This window comes from Schistocerca americana, chromosome 6, assembly GCF_021461395.2.
Source record: "Schistocerca americana isolate TAMUIC-IGC-003095 chromosome 6, iqSchAmer2.1, whole genome shotgun sequence".
Taxonomy (NCBI): domain Eukaryota; kingdom Metazoa; phylum Arthropoda; class Insecta; order Orthoptera; family Acrididae; genus Schistocerca; species Schistocerca americana.
In genome coordinates this window covers 339,274,204-339,280,164 of record NC_060124.1, presented here as the reverse complement: position 1 = coordinate 339,280,164, position 5,961 = coordinate 339,274,204, and the positions used below count along the sequence as shown (strand labels likewise).

Here is a 5,961-nt window from a genome sequence, read left to right as displayed (position 1 = left end):
CACAATCAGAACGATTCGTACATCCGAACACAACACTAGTCACCATAATAGCGCAAAATCCTTCCAAAAGCGAGCGACAAGCCTATGCACACAAGCTTACAGCAGCAATGTGTCATGGCAGCGAGCCACGCCCCCATGGCTTCAAAACGTACTACGGCTGGGATACGTAGCGCCATCTCCCCTTATTCTTACCTCCATCTTACCTCCATGATGTGTCGTCAACTGTTTAGTGGTGTTCTGTTTACTGTCGTTTAAGTTTTCGCTTTATTTTTGTAAAATAATGGAGTGGTCAAGGCAACAAATTGTTGATTTAATTGCAATGTACCAGGGGGAGGATTGCTTATGGAGCGTCTGGAGCAAGGAATACAAAAACACCGTTAAAAAATACGATGCACTTGCGAAAATTGCAGCAGCTTTTGGCACGGACAAGGGAAGTGTTGAGAAAAAGATACGATCGCTTGTGGTTGCGTACAGGCGCGAGAAAAGAAAAATTATTTCCAGCCGACCATCTGGTAGTGGTGCAGACACTGCATATGACTCGAACTGGTTCGGCTATCGGCTGCTGCAGTTCTTGGATGATGTACATGAGCCGAAGGAGACAATTATTTTGCCACGGTACACTTCCTTGTGGGCTTAAAAAATAATTAGCAAATTCGTCTCGAATTTGTTTATTTGTGGAAGCAGCTTTCCTTGGTATATTCTGTGCTGAAATGAAAACTGATGCAGTGTCATCTCGTCTCCATGTGCCTGGAATCATCTCACCTGTTTGTAAATCGTAGGAATCGAAGCTTCCATGTGGGGTGTACTGGTTCCTTGCCGCAGAATTTCGCGTTCAAAAATTGTGGAGACATACAGCTGTAAGTGTGACAGTTTCTGCCTTTTCCGGTTGTAGCAACATAGGTTTTCTAAACATACGAAAAACTGAAGCCATAATGCCGAAAGTGTTCTCAACAACCAATCTGGCCCTTGAAAGTCTGCAATTACAAACTCTCTCTTTTGAACCTTTACCATGTTTTCCTGTAAGGGAAAGGCATCGTCTGCTAGAAAAACATATCGTAGGGCCTTGGTGCCACCTGGTAAGCATTCAGCTTGTGGCAAGTTAAGTTTCTTTTTGTTAATTAACTCATTTATGCTGGCATTTTTGATCACACCACCATCTGATATTCTGCCTTGGCAGCCGATATCTGCGTACAAAAAGTTGTAGCTGGCATCGGCGACAGCGAGCAGCACAATGCTGAATGAACCTTTATAATTATAATATTCACTTCCACTACCAACAGGGCACTGTAGCACGAGACGTTTCCCGTCAATTGCTCCGACCAATGGGGGAACTGAAGAATCTGTGAGAATAAACATGCTGTTTCACTGCAGGCATTTTCAGACGCAGGTATCTGAAAGAAAGAAATTTGATTTCAGGTTTTCGCACATTCGCCAGAGGGCACAAATGAGGATGAAGAGGTTGTAGCTGGACCTTCCAGTCCTCCACCACCAAAAATTAGAAGGATGGGCGAGAAAAAAGGCATGCAGCAACCCTACAAGATTGCGTCTCAATTGTTAAATAAAGTGCTGCAAAAACAAGAAGAGAACAAGAACGATGAATGCAGTGCGTATGGGCAGTATGTGGCATCAGTTTTACGGAAATTGCCCGGGTTAGAATGAGCATAAACAATGGCTTTGCTTAATGATGTATTAATGAAACAACATGTAGCGTATTTGGAAAGTGAGCAGCCAAAAACGGGTATGAATGTGGCAGGGCCATCATCATCATCATCATCATCATCAAGTAACAATTCCCCTGTTACATTTACAAGCTACAGTGACAACGCAGTTGAAGAAGTTGTGTTTGATGAATTATGTAATGTAATTGAGAAATAATAACACTTCGAAAATGTGCTTATTTAACGATGTTTTTCATTTACTTACCTTTACATAATCCTTCAGTACTTCCACCAGAGCTCCACATACTTCAGCTACTATTTTATATATTGCTTGTTTCGAAATGCGAAATAAATACGCAAGGCTCTGAAATCAATCTCCTGTTGCCAGGAAACGAAGAGTAACTGCAAGCCTTTGGTTGACTGAAACAGCTTTCCTGAAATTCGTGTCTTGTTTGAAACAAATGGTGACATCATATTTGCCAGATGTTCAAAATCGGTAGTTGAGATCAGAGTGAAATTGCGGAAACCAGAGCCGTCTTCCATACTCAGCTCACGTAGCAGGTTATTTCCGCCAGTTCTTCTATAGAATGTTTTTCTCCACCAACGACGAGGACGCCTTTCATTTTGTTTGTGTAAACCTTCTAGCATTAGTAATGCAGCTCCACGTATCATTATTGTTTCTTCGACACCAGACATAATGCAGCAGCAGATGATACGATCACAATAACACAAGGGGCACTGCAGACGGCGTGAACACGTGAGAAATGTTTGCCGCCAGTGTGGACGGAAACAGAGACCAGAAACAAAGTCGGAAACATAGCAGAAAACAATGTTTCCAACAGAAACATGTTTCCAGTGGCAGTGTGTGCGCGGCTTCAGGCACGTTAGAAATTGAAACACACAACAGTCGCGTTGCAGGTCCCACAATGCCCTGTCATCTTGACGAAATTAAAGCATATGGCCGCCACAGATTACATGGAACCTCTCGCACACACGAGTAGGGGTACTGATACATACTACTTGTTGCGGAGCTAAAATCTAAATATGCCACTCTGATGTCACTAAAGAAGGCTACCGCACAAACAGTGAGCAAAGACTTTTGCAAAGATTTCCTGTCACAAGTAGGACATGTAGGTAGAATCATCTCCAACAGTGGACCCCAGTTTAGCTCAAACAAATGGAAGGCTATATTGAGGCAGTCATCTCCAGCAGAGAAAATAATGAAAAGCCTCAGGAATCTTTGCCGCATCTACTGCCCAAAAAATCACCACGCCTGGGATACCTTCTTACATGATTTCCCAGATATAATGAATGAGCTGCCACATAGAGTCACAAGAATAATGCCAGTGGCCATGCTGAAATACAGGAAGCCCAAAGATCTGATTCAAAGTAGCTGACTTTCCTCCGCGAGCCCAGAAATAACACAGAAATATTGTAGAACTGGCTCTCAGACTTTGTGGGTGGCAAGTGCAGAGAGAGAGGATGCATGGGACAAGAAAGCTTGGAGATGAGAGTTTTGGATGGACAAAAAGACTTTCAACTACTGAATAAGCAAAAGCATCTGTGCCACAAATTTTGCCTAATCTATTTCAGACCTGTTTGAGTTCGTAGGATAGGTCACACAAACACAGTTGAACTTGAAACATTGAAAGACTTGTACAGTTGTAGCATTAAGCTAGTGTCAAGAATCATTTCTTTCCATTTCATTTATGTAATCAGTTAATGTATTGTTCTTTATTTGTTTGCACTTACAGTTTTTGGATGATTAATTATTATAATCAGAGGATAAGATCTTCTCCTATGACATCTGATCAGTGAGCCTGGCAGTTGTAGTTTTCTGTACAGTATTTACACTTTGATAATTTACTGCAAATTTGAGACATACTGGTATCCTCTCATGTTTTACACATAGAAAATTACCTTGTGGATAGGAATGTGCTAATTTCTTAGCAGATACCTCTTGTGTTTATAATAAAACTGGTCAGTTTAATACTTGAGCATTGCTGTATTAGTAGCTTGTCACGCCACAGCTAAGTTATGTGTTAGAACAGCATGAAAATGGCATTTTTGGCTCAGAAATAACTGCACAAGTCTTGGAGACATAATTCTTCTCAGAATTTGTCTTGGAATGTAGTAATGGTTTGGTTTCTTCAGTTGATATTGTGTGCACAGCCAGTGGAGTGTAAGCATGGTCTGTTCCACCATTCGGAGTGAGGAGGCAATAGTAGTGATGCTACTGAAGTCAATTTGTGATAAGATAGTGGAGCTTGGTATGATTTTTATCATGCCACAGACTGATGGGGGTATCTTGCGAAATGGACATGGGCTGTCCATGCCAAAGGCATGTTTACGATTGAGTATGGTTTTTTTCTTGCTTAGTGTTATTGCCAGTGGAGAGATCTGTACTCGTTGGTGGTTTTCGAATGTGGTACACTTATGGATAATCACCTGTGTTGCAATACTTTTTGCTGGTGGTACTTTCTCTCTGGGGCTCTAGCTTTTGGATTATTATCAGTGGTGCAATGATGTTTACCTTGTAGTATTTAGATTGTGGATCGCAGCCCCAGAGGCATGTTATTGGCAAAGTTTTGTATTACGTGGTGTGAGCTTGTGGAGCGTTAGTGACGATAGTACATTTCAGACTAAGTACAAAAATACGTGCATTACAATGCATAAGAATTGGTACAGTTGCAAGCTGCTGATGCAAGTTGCCAACTATTTGCAACACAACCATTCTTCATAATTTATGACTGGTTGTTACATGATGACAATTATTGAACTATATTAAAAAACATAAATTCGTTGCAAATTATAGTGTGCACAGTATGGCAGCCAATTGAGGCCCATGCCAGTGGCCTCTGGGTACCCCAAACCAGAATGTGGTCTTCAAATTGCTCCTCCAGGACATCGAACACTCTCCTGCTTCGATGGGGTTGAGCTCCATCTTGCATGAACCACATCTAGTGAAAATCAGGGTCACTTTGTATAATGGGGATGAAATCGTCTTCCAAAACCTTTCTAGTACTGTTCGTTAGTCACAGTGCCATCAAGGAATATCGCACTGATTATTCCATGACTGAAAATTACACACCACACAGTCACCTGCTGAGAGTGAAGAGACTTCTCAATCATGAAATGCAGATTCTCAGTCCCCCAAATGTGCCAATTTTGCTTATTGATGAACCCACCCAAATGAAAGTGGGCTTTGTCACTAAACCAAACCATACACTCCGTCTTCAGGCCACGAGCGGCCTACCGGGACCATCCGACTGCCGTGTCATCCTCAGTGGAGGATGCGGATAGGAGGGGCGTGGGGTCCGCACACCGCTCTCCCGGTCATTATGATGGTTTTCTTGACTGAAGCCACTACTAATCGGTCGAGTAGCTCCTCAATTAGCATCACGAGGCTGAGTGCACCCCAAAAAAATGGCAACAGTGCATGGCGGCCTGGATGGTCACCCATCCAAGCACCGACCATGCCCAACAGCGCTTAACTTCGGTGATCTCACGGGAACCGGTGTATCCACTGCGGCAAGGCCATTGCCAAACCAAAGCATACTAATTCCCATCATGCCTCGCGGCCAACGAGGCAGTTTGAACATCCTAACATAAAGCATTTTATTTCATATAGTTCAATAATTGTCACCCAGTAGGTAAACAATCAAAGCCCTGAGCTCATATTGTGGTACCAGCTATGTTTCAAGATGAAGTGTTAAACTAGGTTCATGATTATGTATTGGTAGGGCATGGGAGTCGCTGAACAAAAGAGGGATATGGGCACACTAGCACAGAACATTTATTTCCCTACTACTGGGACATATGTGTCTCATGATAGATTTCAGAGAATGAGTGGGAATTTGCTGCATGTTATTGCTATGTATCAGTGTGTCAGTTGTAAAGAGAGGGATGCTAATGGTTTGCAGAATTCTTATAATTACAGATTGCACCTGTCGGCTGTGCTGTCTTCAAGTTTCACTGTTATACTCCATACTGCTGCACTGAATTGGTTTGCATCTGCAGATAGGCTACCCAGTTAACAAATTTCTAAGTGGGCTGCTGTCATGCCTTCCGGACAATTCTTCTCCATGAACTGCATGCACATATTGATGTTTGCTATGTGAGAAATAATGCCCATACTGAGCACCTGTAATGTGAATCAAAAACTTGGAAAGATACTCTATCCACTGAGGTGTGTATGTTTCATGTCTGTCTTTTATTTCTGTACAGCCATCTTTTGAAATCCTGGAGGTACGTACATCCCACACCTAACTGGCCAGTCATCAGTCTAATGTATTGTTAGACC

General features: G+C 42.4%; 1 pseudogene; it reads right to left on the bottom strand.

Moving 5' to 3' along the window:
* Positions 1 to 5,085: 5,085 nt before the first annotated feature.
* On the bottom strand, positions 5,086 to 5,203 carry LOC124620633 (annotated as a pseudogene).
* Positions 5,204 to 5,961: the final 758 nt, after the last annotated feature.